The sequence below is a fragment of the Sapajus apella genome, unplaced genomic scaffold (genome assembly GCF_009761245.1).
Source record: "Sapajus apella isolate SASKATOON/1434 unplaced genomic scaffold, GSC_monkey_1.0 scaffold17, whole genome shotgun sequence".
Lineage (NCBI taxonomy): Eukaryota > Metazoa > Chordata > Mammalia > Primates > Cebidae > Sapajus > Sapajus apella.
The window spans coordinates 19475087-19489875 of NW_022436957.1; positions in this window are offsets into that span (position 1 = coordinate 19475087).

Here is a 14789-nt window from a genome sequence, read left to right on the forward strand (position 1 = left end):
AGCTAGTAGCAAAGGCAAAATCCGACCTTGCACCCAGGCAGGCTAATTCTTGTTTCTGAACTCTTAACACTCCACTGTGGCTCACCCTCTCCATACCTTTAAGGGTAGTGGTAAAGAACAGGTTGTGAGCACACTCACCTTCCATGGTAATAGGAACAGCTGACCCCATGGCCCACTGCTCTGTAATAACAGAAAACCTCCCCCCACCCATCTCTAAATTTACATTTTCAACTTGTACCAAATTTATAAGTAAAAAGTTACATATTTATATTTAGTTTGACAAAATTTAAATCCTTAAATACATATAACTGGGCGGACATGGTGGCTCAGGCCTGTAAATCCCAGCGCTTTGGGAGGCTGAGGCAGCTGGATTACCTGAGGTCAGGTGCGATCCTCCTGCCTCAGTCTCCCAAATCGCTGGGACTACAGGCATGCACCAGCACCTTCTTTTTTTTTTTTTTTTTTTTTTTTAAATAGACTGGATTTCACCATATTGGTCAAGCTGGTCTTGAACTCCCGACCTCAGGCGATCCACCTGCCTTGACCTCCAAAGTGCTTGGATTACAGGCGTGAGCCACTACGCCCAGCCTATATCTTCTTAATAGTTTGCATTCTTTGGAGCTTCTTTAGCCTCCTGTTCATTTTAGTATGGTTTACAAGGACAGCTATTTGTAGGTCCACTCAAAAAAAACAGTCACTAATGTTTCATTCAACATTTAGCAACTATTGACCACCTAAACACTTGGCATACATCAATGACCAAATGACAAACCTGCCATCAAGGAGCTCAGTATTTGATTACTAAAGCAGGTGCTCATAGAATAGTAATTTCTTGGTACCCACAAGTAAGTGAATATACACACCCTGACTCACCACTTTTTTTTTGAGACTGAACCTCGCTTTGTCACCCAGGCTGGAGTACAGTGGCACGATCTTGGCTCACTGCAACCTCTGCCTCCCAGGTTCCAGCGATTCTCCTGCCTCAGCCTCCCGAGTAGCAGGGATTGCAGGCGTGTGCCTCCATGCCTGGCTAATTTTTGTATTTTTAGTAGAGATGGGGTTTCACTATCTTGCTCAGGCTGGTGTTGAACTCCTGACCTCAAGTGATCCGCCCACCTCAGCCTCCCAAAGTGCTGGGATTATAGTCGTGGGCGACTGCGCCTGGCCTCTCACCACTTTTCATATTAGCTGACTACTCTAAATAGCTTCCGAATAAAATCACTAAAAGCATCCGTTTTGTCAGTCCCTTTTTTATAAACTATCCCTTCAAAGAGCTGACTTCTGAAAGTCCGTAAGTCCAACTTACATCTTAAAGATAGTCTCAAGTGGCCACTTTCGAAGACTGGAAAAAGAGAAAGGATATCCCCTGCCCTACTGGAGAGGATGGACCCTGGGCCTAACCAGGACGCAGCCACTAGAGACCTATTACCAGAAGACGCTGACCTACCATAATCTAGAGCAGAGCTTCTCAACGGGGAGGAATGGGGATTTTGCCCGCAAAAGACGTGGCAATATCTGGGATATTTTTATTGTCAAAACAATACTACTGGCATCTGCTGGGTAGAGGCCAGGGGTGCTGCTAAACATCCTACAATGCATGGGACAGTCCCACAACAAATAATTATCTGGTCCAAGATGTTGATTGTGGCAATGTTGAGAAAACCCACTTTAGAGACTAAGGAAAGGAGGAGACCAGTATCGTGTAGTACCTGCCTGTGCAGCAGGAGGTCAGAACAATGCCACGACAGTAGGCACTTATCCACAATAACAGATCAAGAGAGGACCTGCCCACAAACATTTAAATAATAGTAAATAAGGCCGGGCACAGTGGTGCACACCTGTAATCCCAGCACTTTGGGAGGGTGAGGCGGGCGGATCACCTAAGGTCAGGGGTTCAAGACCAGCCTGGCCAGCATGGTGAAACTCTGTCTCTACTAAAAATACAAAAAGTAGCCAGGCCTAGTGGTGGATGCCTGTAATCCCAGCTACTGGAGAGGCTGAGGCAGGAAAACTGCTTGAACCCAGGAGGCGGAGGTTGCAGTGAGCCAAGATCATGCTGCTGCACTTCAGCCTCAGCGACAGAGTGAGACTCTGTCTCAAAAAAAAAAGTAAATAAGGCCGGGTATGGTAGCTGACGCCTGTAATCCCAGCACTTTGGGAGGCTAAGGCGGGCAGATTGCCTGAGGTCAGAAGTTTAAGACCAGCCTGACCAACATGGATAAACCCCTTCTCTACTAAAAATACAAAAAAAAAAAAAATCTGGGCGTGGTGGCATGTGCCTGTAATTCCAGCTACTCAGGAGCTTGAGGCAGGAAAATCGCTTGAACCCAGGAGGTGGAGGTTGCAGTGAGCCAACATCGCTGCCACTTCAGTCCAGCCTGGGTGACACAGCGAGACTCCACCTCAAAAAAAAAAAAAAGTAAATAAACAGGTGACCGGCTGGGCGTAGTGGTGCACACCTGTAATGCCAGCACTTTGGGAGGCTGAGGTGGGTGTTCACCTGAGGTCAGGAGTTAGAGACCAGCCTAACATGGTAAAACCCTGTCTCCACCAAAAATACAAAAATTATCTGGGCATGGTGCCAGGCACCTGTAATCCCAGCTACTTGGGAGGCTGAGGCAGGAGAATCACTTGAACCTGGGAGACAGAGATTACAGTGAGCCAAGATCGTGCCACTACACTCCAACCTTGGTGAAAGAACAAGACTCTCTCAAAAAAAAAAGTTTCATAAAGGTCTCTGTGGTGGGGGGGAATATATATACACATATCTGTGTGTTTGTGTGTCTATATATATTCATATACATATGTAGTGTTGAAAAACTTCTACATCTGGGTGCAGTGGCTCATGCCTATAATCCCAGCACTTTGGGAGGCTGAGGCAGAAAGGTCATTTGAGCCCAAAAGTTTGAGACCAGCCTGGACAATATGGTGAGACCTTATCTCTACAAAAAATACAACAATTAGCCAGGTGTGGTGTCCTGTACTTGTAGTCCCAGTTGTTCCTGAGCCCAAGGCAGGAGGATCACTTAAGCACAAAAGGTCAAGCCTTCAATGAGCTGTGATCGCACTACTGCACTCCAGCCTTGGCAACAGAGCAAGACCCTGTCTAAAAAAAAAAAAAAAAAAAAGAATGAAAGAAAAAGAAAAACTGTTTTTCCTCCGTTCTCACACGACAACAATCAATACAGAAGACTTCTGCAACCAAATGTGTAGAGATTTTCCCCACCAACAGGCAAGCAAGCAATTCTACAGTGGATGCCAGCCAGGAATCTTCTGATCCAATTCAATTCTGATGCTGTCCACCTGGATATAGCATCAGATACCACAGGTTGAGGGCTCAGTCCCACAAGACTGTCCCCACTTCAGACACCAGCTCCCAAGTACAGGCCTCTGGAACTTCTGACCGACTGACTTCAATTGGAGTTCCCATGACCCACTCTTTAGGCTCAATTCATTTGCTAGAACAGCTCACAAAACTCAGGGAAACACCTACTTACATTTGCCAGTTTCTTATAAAGTCTATCTTGAAGGATTTGAATTAACAGCCAGGTGAAGGGGTGCAAGGGCGAAGTGTGGAAAGGTCCTAAGCTCAGGAGCTTCCATTGCCGTAGAGTTGGGGTGCACCATCACCCCAGCACGTGGATGAATTCTTATTCACCTTCCTGTAAGCCTTCACCAGTTCAGCTGCCCAGAAGCTCTCTGTACCTAGTCCTCTTGAGCCTTTTATGGAGACTTCATTGGATAGGCATGACTGAAGCATGGACAACCGTGTCAAAATGTGATTGGTTTATTTCTCAGCCTTTTGTCCAAGATCAAGTGCAAAATGTGATTGGACAAAAAGGGTATGAATTTAATGCTAATAGACTGAGTGGGGAATCCTAGCAAGGCCTGTCTGTTCAGATTCCTCTTGGCCTCTCTGTACAGCACTCCTTCCTCCTGGGTAGAGGGCAGGACCCTTTCTAAAATGGGGGTCTTATGACCTGCAATCAGACAAGGTAGGTCAGAGCATTTCTTTATGACCAGCTCCAAGATACAAAGGCAGGGGTAGATTATATTTTCAGTGGCTATGGCCTGCCTTGGAGAGAAAAAGGAGCAGGTGAAAAAGAAAAGTATGAGAAGGTCAGAGGGAGAGACTGTTTTCTGGGGCCTGCTTCTGAAACCTACAGCACCCACACATTAAAAGCAAAGGTGGTCCTTTACTTTGATCGCTCTGAAACACTTCCAAAGCTGCTTTAGGAACCAAGGACTAAAGAACAAATACTTTAACAAAAGATATGCTTATTGTTTAATCACCTAAAAAATAACAAGGGCTATGGGAGTTGAGTCAGGAACCATGGACAAAAACATATATATATATATATATATATATATATATATATATATATATATAAAATGATGTCACATATATATATATATATACACACACACAGACACTTCTATAAACTCATTAACTTTTTTTACCTAGCTTCTAAAAAGAAAATGTTTATCATAGTTATTATGTATTTAGTTTCAGATAGCAAAGCAATTTTTACCAATCCTATTACTAACATAATTTTAGTACATTATACATTTATGTAAAATGCTAAAAACATATTTTATTTATTTTGAGACAGACTCTTGCTCTGTCACCCAGGCTGGAGTGCAGTGGCATGATCTCAGCTCACTGCAGCCTCCACCTCCCAGGTTCAAGCAATTCTCCTGCCTCAGTCTCCCAAGCAGCTGGGATTACAGGCAAGTACCGCTCTGGCTAATTTTTCTGTTTTTAGTAGAGGCAGGGTTTCACCATGTTGGCCAGGCTGACCTCAAGTGAACAGCCTGCCTCGGAATCCCAAAGTGCTGGGATTACAGGCATCAGCCACTGTGCATAGCCCAAAAATATATTTTAACAGAGCCTCCATCCTGAGGCTTAAGCCTACAGTTGTTTGTTTGTTTTGAGACGGAGTCTTGCTCTGTTGCCCAGGTTGGAGTGCAATGGCATGGTTTCGGCTTACTGACACCTCTGCCTCACAGGTTCAAGTGATTCTGCTGCCTCAGCCTCCCAAGTAGCTGGGATTACAGGCAACCGCCACTACGCCCAGCTAATTTTTGTATTTTTAGTAGAGACGGGGTTTTACCATGTTGGCCAGGCTGGTCTCAAACTCCTGACCTTGTGATCCACCCGCCTCAGCCTCCCAAAGTGCTGGGATTACAGGCATGAGCCACCATGCCCAGCCTTACAATTTTTTTAATTAACAAATTCAAAAGCCAACTCGAACACCGAAATTCACCTAAATCTTACAGTTGTTCATACAAAAAATATTTATTACCTAAATATGTGCAAGGGACTTTGCTAGACAATAGGAATAAAAAGATCTGATGCAATTCCTTCCCTCAAAAAGCCCACAGTCTCATAAGTGAAATAAACATGTAAGAAAAGGAAATATGGCTAGGCATAGTGGCTTACGCCTGTAATCCCAACACTGGGAGGCCAAGGTGGGTGGATCACTTGAGCCCAGGAGTTCAAGATCAGCCTGGGCAACATAGTGAAACTCTGTCTCCACAAAATGTTTAAAAATTAGCCAGGCAAAGTGGTGCACACCTGTAGTCCCAGCTACTTTGGAGGCTGAGGCAGGAAGATCCCTGGAGCCCCAAGGTGGTTGAGGCTGCAGTGAGCCATGATCGCACCACTGCACTTTAGTCTGAGTAACACAGCGAAACTCTGTCTCAAATAAATAAATTAAATAATAAAAATTTTTAAAAGGAATTGCAATACAGTGGAAAAAATGCTAAAAATGCCAACTCCTCTGGAGGCTCTATGGGGAGCACAAACAACAGGAAAAAGCAGGGACGGAATGAGGAAGGTTTCACAGGGAAGAGGAGGTGTATACCCATTTCCCATTTCTCCACTGAAGGCTGTATCACATGCAAGTAGTCCCTACAGAACAAGACAGTACTTATCAACCCATGTCAAGAGACCAAGAACTGAATGGTCTTTCTCTGTCATGATTATCTACTGGGAAATGGCACATACTTTAGAGTTGATTGGCTAGGGTTAGGGGTCTAATGTGGGGCCAAGGCCAGATGGAAGTTTTAAGAATTGAAGGCCAGGCACGGTGGCTCACACCTATAATCCCAGTACTTTGGGAGGCCAAGGAGGGTGGATCACCTGATGTCAGGAGTTCGAGACCAGTTTGGCCAACATGGAGAAACCCTGTCGCTACCAAAAATACAAAATTAGCCGAGCGTGGAGGCGCATGCCTGTTATCTCAGCTACTTGGGAGGCTGAGTCAGGAGAATCACTTGAACCTGGGAGGCGGAGGTTGCAGTGAGCCAAGATGACGCCATTGTACTCCAGCCTGGGCAACAAGAGCAAAACTCCATCTCAGGGGGAAAAAAAAAAAGAATCAAGGCTGGGTGTAATGGCTCATGTCTGTCATACCAGTACTTTGGGAGGATGAGGCAGAAGGATCGCTTGGAGCCCAGGAGTTTGAGACCAGCCTGGGCAACAGAGTGAGACCCCAACTCTATAAAAAAGTATTTTTTAAAATAGCCAGGCCTGGTGGTGTGTGCCTGTGGTCCCAGCTATTTGGGAGGCTGAAGTGGGAGGATCACTTGAGCATAGGAAGTCCAGGCTGCAGTGAGACATGATTGAGCCACTGCACTCCAGCCTAGGTGACAGAATGAGACCCTGTCTCGAAGAAGAAAAAAAAAAAGAGAATGGAATCTGTAGTCTTGATGTCATTAACTTCAAGCTTTGGTCTTTTGTGCAGTTCACTCTACTCTGGACTTCAGAAACAGGATTTGCAGGTTGTGTTCAAGAGAGTACACTGCACTGACACGCAAAGGCCACAAGATGGCATCCAGCCCATGGAAATCAACAGCGACTTGGTAAGTGGGGGGAGGGGGGAAGGGGCGGCACCTTTCAAGCTAAACTGAAAGAACAATAACTGTCGAACTAATTTTTTTACTAATTTAATGTATTAAAAAACAGGAAAAAACTTAGAAATTCAGAACAATTCAAAAGTAAGCACAACTTAAGTAGGTATCTTAACTTATACCGAGTGTACTCCTTCCATCCGTGATGGAAGGTCTAACTTTTTAACCCTAACACACGTAGAGGCACATTTTACATTGTGACCCAGTACACACAGATGTGCGTACCATGCACATACATAACATGTCACACAACACTTAACATTACTATTCATGATGCATTCTGATGGTTTTTCTTTTTTTAATGTTCAAGCCCACTCAATTTTATGACCCACTAATTTCAAGTCCATAGTTAGAAAAAAAATACATACATACATACATACATATATTTTTTTTTCTTTTTTTTTGAGACAGAGTCTCACTCTGTTGCCCAGGCTGGAGTGCAGTGGTGTGATCTGGGCTTACTGCAGCCTCTGCCCCCTGGGTTCAAGTGATTCTCCTGCCTCAGCCTCCTGAGTAGCTGGGACTACAGGTGCATGCCACCATGCCCAGCTAATTTTTTGTATTTTTAGTAGAGACAGGGTTTCACCATGTTGATCAGGATGGTCTTGATCTCCTGACCTCATGATCCACCAGCCTCGTCCTCCCAAAGTGATGGGATTACAGGCATGAGCCACTGCACCTGGCCATATATTGACATGTTTTTAAGAAAATATATATTAAACATGTATAAAATCAGGGTACAACAATACCTTATCACATGTAATTTTCATTTTACTACCATTATTGTTTTGTTCATTTGTTTTAGCCATACTATTCCTTCTATTACAGGTGTACAATTTCTGTGGCACAAAAACCAGAATATCTTTACCCGTTCTTTGGTTACTATAATCCCATTTCTCTGTGTTATTAATTCCTCTATGCTTCTAGTTTACTTAGTGGTTTTCAGGAAGGCCTGTTTCATTCTGAGGCTCCCATTTTTTTTTTTTTTTTTTTTTTTTTTAGCTTATTTCACTAACCCAATAGCTGAATCACGTGAAGAAAGAACATAGGCCTAAATCAGAGGACTCTGAAATGAGAAAAATGTTCTTCCTTTTACTGTGGAAGAAACAAGACATTAAGAGATTAATCCTTTACCCAACAATTGGAACTAGCTGGTTGCAGAAGTGGGCAAGATTTCACAGTTATAGAGATGTTCAGGCCAGCACTGCTTCTGGGTCTTTTGGTCCAGAGATGAGTTTGGGAGTCTTTTTTTTTTTCTTTTTTTTGAGACAGAATTTTGCTCTTGCTGCCCAGGCTGGAGTGCAATGGCCCGATCTTAGCTCACCGCAACCTCTGCCTCCCAGGTTCAAGCGATTCTCCTGCCTCAGCCTCCCCAGTAGCTGGAATTACAGGCATGTGCCACCACACCCAGGTAACTTTTTTGTTTGTTTTTAGTAGAGACAGGGTTTCTCCATGTTGGTCAGGCTGGTCTCGAACTCCCGGCCTCAGGTGATCCACCTACCTCAGCCTCCCAAAATGCTGGGATTACAGGCAAGAGCCACCATGCCCGGCCAGGTTTAGGAGTCTTTAGCACATCACTCTGCCGGCCCAGAAACCCATATGCTGGACAAAACGACGCCATATCTACTTCAGATTGATCCCCTTAAATCAAAATAATCTCATAACACAACAGTTTCATCTAGAAGCAATGTAATTAGCCAAGGCCCCCTGAAATCCATTTGTGAACTTGCCTAATTCCTACTATTTTTTTGAGACAGAGTCTTGCTGTGTTGCCCAGGCTTGAGTGTAGAGTGTAGTGGTGTGATCACAGCTCACTGCAGCCTCAACCTCCTGACAATCCACCCTTCTCTGCCTCCTGAGTAGCTGGGACTAAATGTGTGTGCCACCATACCTGGCTAGTTTTTTTACTTTTTGTGGAGATGGGGTTTTGTCATGTTGGCCAAGAAGTCTTGAACTCCTGGGCTCCAGAGATCCTCCCGCCTCAGCCTCCCAAAGTGCTAGGATTACAGGCATGAGCCGTGACAACCGGCTCTAATCCCTACTTTTAACTCTTCTTTTCTGTTTCCCATTTTATAGTAAATTCATTATTTAGTGCCAACAGAAGGGAAAGAAAACACAAGTCAGTAAGTCACCATGGCTCACATCTGTAATCTCAGCACTTTGTGAGGTCGAGGTGGGCAGATTACCTGAGGTCAGGAGTTCAAGACCAGCCTGGCCAACATGGTGAGACCCTGTCTCTACTAAAAATACAAAAATTAGTCAGGCATGGGGGCAGGCACCTGTAATCCCAGCTACTTGGGAGGCTGAGGTGGAAGAATTGTTTGAACCCGGGGGCAGAGGTTGCAGTGAGCTGAGATCATGCCACTGTACTTCAGCCTGGGTGACAGAGTGAGACTCCATCTCAAAAAAAAAAAAAAAAAGAAAAGAAAAGAAAACATAAGTCGATTTAGAGAGTCAATCACAACTGTAGCAAAAGTTTTATTCTTTTTTTTTTTTTTTTTTTTGAGACGGGGTTTTTGCTCTTGTTGCCCAGGCTAGAGTACAGTAGCACGATCTTGGCTCACTACAACCTCCGCCTCCCAGGTTCAAGCAATTCTCCTGCCTCAGCCTCCCGAGTAGCTGGGATTACACGCATGTACCACCATGCCCGGCTAATTTTTTTTTTTTTTTTTTGTATTTTTAGTAGAGACGGGGTTTCGCCATGTTGGACAGGCTGGTTTTGAACTCCTGACCTCAAGTGATTGACCAGCCTTGGCCTCCCAAAGTGCTGGGATTACAGGCGTGAGCCACCACGCCCGGCCTGCAAAAGTTTTATTCTAAGAGGAAATAAACCAAATGCCCAGAATATTTCAGCCATCATTCATTCTTGTGGTTGAGGCTTGACGACATTCTGATCCATGTAAATACTTGCCATTAATTAACATTTTACTTTAACAGCTGAGAAAATATGTCAGAAATGTGGCAAAGGACCAAAATTCTAGACCCAGCCTTGCCTATCCCACTTATATAGTTACAAGTTAGGCTTCAGGAAGTCATTTTCCCTCTCTAAGCCTGTTTCCTCATCTGCAAAACGTAAGTAATAATAGTACTGATCTCAAAGAATTAAGGTAAGGATTAAATGAGAGTATACATTTTAGAGTCATTAGTACTGTGCCCGACACATAGTAAGAATCCAATCAATGTATGTTACCCACATATAAAAATGATTATGGTTACATCTTTTTTTTTTTTTTTTTTTTTTTTGAGACAGGGTCTCCCTCTGTTGCCAAGGCTGGAGGATCACTGCCACCTCTGCCTCCCAGGCTCATGCAATTCTCTCACCTCAACCTCCCAAGTAGCTGAGACTACAGGCGCACACCACCATGCCCAGCTAATTCTTCTATTTTTTGTAGAGTCAGGGTTTCACCATGTTGCCCAGGCTGGTTTCAAACTCCTGAACTCAAGCAATGCACCAGCCTCAGCTTCTCCAAATGCTGAGATTATAGGCGTTTCACCATGTTAGCCAGGCTGCTCTTGAACTCCTGACCTCAAGTTATCCACCCTCCTCGGCCTCCCAATGTAATGGGATTACAGGCATGAGCCACCATGCCCGGCACTTATTATTTTTTTTAGAGACAGGGTCTCACTCTGTTGCCCAGGCTGAAATGCAGTGGCACTATCACAACTCACTGCAGCCTCAAACTCCTGGGCTCAAACAATCATCCCACCTCAGCCTCCCAAGTAGCTGGGACTACAGGCATGTGCCACCACAACTGGCTAATTTTTTATTTGCTGTAGAGATAGGGTCTCACTATGTTGTCAGGCTGGTCTTGAACTCCTGGTCTCAAGCAATCCTCCTGCCTCAGCCTCCCAAAGTGTTTAATAGGGACCTCTTAATCACCTTATCGGTAGTCTTTTCCCAGTACTCATCCTTACCACTTTCAGTGACACCAATGATCTCTCCACGAAAATGGCTTTGAGAGGACGGAGGGTGGTGTTGTCAAGACCTGGGAATCTGGCTGCTCTTAGAGTCCTCAAGCCAACATTTAAAAAATCCAAGGTCGGGCATAGTGGCTCTCGCCTGTAATCCCAACACTTTGGGAAGCCCAAGTAGGTGGATCACTTGAAATTAGGAGTTCAAGACCAGCCTGGCCAACATGGTAAAACCCTGTCTTTATTAAAAATACGAAAATTAGCTGGGCGTGGTGGTGGGTGCCTATAATCCCAGCTACTTGGGAGGCTGAGGCAGGAGAATCGCTTGAAGCCAGGAGGGAGAGGTTGCGGTGAGCCGAGACTATGCCAATTCATTCCAGCCTGGGCAAAAGAGCAAGACTGTCTCATTCTGTCTCAAAATAAAAAAATATATAAAAAATAAAAAAAAGAAAGAAATCCAACCAGCCTGGTAGCCAGTCACCTCAGCCACCCCCAGCTGAGACACCAGATGTCCTAGCCCCAGATGAACTCGCAGATAAACAGAGCTGAGTGACCTCAGCCAATGCCACATGGAACAGAACCTCCCAGGTGAGCCCAGTCCTCACACAGAATCAAGGGTGTCTTTAGAAAGATAAATGCACAAACTAATTGAAAATAAAGATTAAAATGTTTAAATCCCAGGGGAGATGGGTGAAACTTCATTTCTCCAGGAGTCAAGTGCTTGGCTCCATTCAAAGAGGTGCAAGAAAGCAGACTGGATCAGAGAGAACACAGGTACCAAATGGGCATGCTGACAGAATATTGGGGTGACCACAGAACCACACGGACATGCCCAACACAGTGTAAAGCATACTAGAATGAAGTAAACTCTTCTAAAGAAGCCAGTGATAAAGACATCATCCTCAAAGACTACACATTAAAGAAGTATGGAGGCAAAAACTAAGAACTTGGTAATAAATGCCTGAAGTAAAACTGGGATCTCAGCACAGACTATTTAATATAAAACAATGTCCAACTCACAAGAGGAAGATATATGCTAGAACTTAGCAGTGCTGGTACTGGTTAAAAATTCTTTTATTTATTTATTTATTTTTTCAGATGCAATCTCACTCTGTCACCCAGGCTGGAGTGCAATTGCACAATCTCGGCTCACTGCAACCTCCGCCTCGAGAGTTCAAGTGATTCTCATGCCTTACCCTCCCGAGTAGCTGGGATTATAGGCACCCATCATCATATCCAGCTAATTTTTATATTTATAGTAGAGATGGGGTTTTACCATGTTAGCCAGGCTGGTCTTGAACTCCTGACCGCAGATGATCCACCCACCTCAGCCTCCCAAAGTGCTCGGATTACAGGTCTGAGCCACCGCGCCCGGTCAAAAATTCTCCTTTAAAGGGAAGACATAACACTAATAATCCAGAACCTAGTGTATATCATTTAGTTTGCTTCATCTCATCTTCTTAAAGTCCTATATTAAAAACAAAAACCTCTAGCTCTTTTTTTTTTTTTTTTTGAGATACAAGTCTCAATCTGTCCCCTGAGATCTGCACGATCTTGGCTCACTGCAACCTCCTCCTCCCAGGTTCAAGCAATTCTCCTGCCTCAGCCTCCTGAGTAGCTGGGATTACAAGCACCTGTCACTACGCCCAGCTAATTTTTTTTGTATTTTTAGTAGAGACAGGTTTTCACCATGTTGGCCAGGCTGGTCTCGAACACCTGACCTCATAATTCACCTGCCTCTGTCTCCCAAAGTGCTGGGGTTACAGGCATGAGCCACCACCCCCAGCCTGACCTCTAGCTCTTATATCTGTATTGGTAGATGACAGATTTGGGGTGAAGATTCTGGTATCCAATCTTACATGAACAATTTAACAAAAAGACAATAAGCAATTTAATTTCAATCTCAGTAGAATTCAAAGAAAGGCAATTAACAAATTATGTTTTCTTTCTTTGGGCAGGGGACAGGGTTTCACTTGTTGCCCAGGCTGGAGTGCAGTGGCGCAATCTTGGCTCACTACAGCCTCAAACTCTTGGACTCAAGCGATTCTCCCACTTCAGCCTCCCGAGTTGCTGGAACTACAGGTGTGCACCAACACACTGAGAGGAGTTAGCTAGCTTTTCCTTAGATAGATGGCAAGGGAAGGGTCCCCAGAGAGCCCCCAACCCACGGGTCAGTGCCTCATCTCCACATAACAACATAAAAAGCACCCTGGTGGAAAAAAATCAAGCTGCAGGCACCGATAAAGGAACTAGCACAGGGCGGTGGTGTGCCTGGAGACAAGCCCGCAGCTGCACAGATAGGAGAATCTCCAGCCCACTCAAACACTTGCACAAACCTCTGGCTCACTCAGATAAGGGAGCAAGACCTGCCATAGAAAGGCCTTTGTCCTTTGTATCATCAGCGGGCTCCCAGGAAGAGGTTTCTTCTCCTTTTGCAGGCATGAACACGGTGGGCTCCAGTGGGTTCCAGCAGGCACTTTCCTTTCCTTTTTGAACTGTGAGCTCGGTCTCTACTAATTATTTCAGCCCGTTTAGTCCGGGGCCAAGCTTTCACTTCTGATAGGTCCTGATAGGTCCCGGGTTAAGCTGAGTAGCCCCAATGAATCACCACTTCAGCTGATTGCTCCCGGGCCAAGCTGAATCTCTTTCTCCAAGACAGCCCGCATACTAAGCAAATTCCTTCCCCTTCAGTCCACAAAAACCCCGGACCCCAACTCCATAGTGGTAACCCATTCAGGCCCCTCCTCTCCACTGTGGAGAGCTTTCTTCTTTTGCTTATTAAACTTTCGCTTCAACCTCACCCTTGTGTTCACACTCCGGAGACAAAGAACTCCAGGTCCTATCTCAGACAACCAGAGATTGCTACATTTCAGTGCATTGGTGAGACTACACCACCTCGCGAATTTTTGTATTTTTTGTAGAGGCAGGTTTTCACCCTGTTGCCCAGGCTGGTCTCGAACTCCTGATCTCAAGCGATCTGCCCACCTTGGTCTTCCAAAGTGTTGGGATTACAGGTGTGAACCACCACATCCAGCAGAATGTCATTTTTCACCTATCAAAATGGCAAAGATTTTTTTTTTTTTAAAGGAAAAAAAAAATTAAAAAAAAAAAAAAAAAGAAAAAGAATACAGGAAAGGAAGAAAGAGGAAGAGGAAGAGGGAGAGAGAACAGGGGTGTTGCTTTATTGCCCGGGCTAGAATGCAGTCTAAAACTGGGTATGCCTGTAATTGTGTTTAATAATAGAGACATAAAAAAAAATGAGGGAAGAAAATAACTAACAAGCAGCCAACCAATATTTCATTTAAACCTGTAAATACGTGTGATGTAGTACTGATAAGAGTGTATATTTTGTGTATTTAAAGTGGAGAGTTCTATGAATGTTAATTAAGTCTACTTGTTCCAGATCTGAGTTCAAGTCCTGGATATCGATGTTAACATTCTGTCTCATTGATCTATCTAATATTGATGTTGAAGTCTCCCGCTATTATTGTGTGGGGGTCCAAGTCTCTTTGTAAGTCTTATATATCTGGGTATTTCTGTATTGGGTGCATATATGTTTAGGATCTTTAGCTCTTCTTGTTACATTGATCCTTTTATCTTTATGTAATATCCTTCTTTGCTTCTTTTGATCTTTATTGCTTTGAAATCTATTTTATCAGCAAAAATTGCAACTCCTGCTTTCTACTTATTTATTTTAGCTCTCCATTTGGTTGGTAAATTTTTCACCATCCCTTTGTTTTGAGTCTTTATGTATCCTTGCATGTGAGATGGATCTGGATGTAGCATACCAATGGGTCTTGGCTTTTTTTGCCTGTCTGTGTCTTTGGATTGGGGGATTTAGTCAATTTAAATTTAAAATTAATAACAATATATGTGTGTTTGATACTGTCATTTAGTGTTAGCTGGCTGTTTTGCCCGTTAGTTGATGCAATTTCTTAAATATGTTGATGTTCTTTATTTTT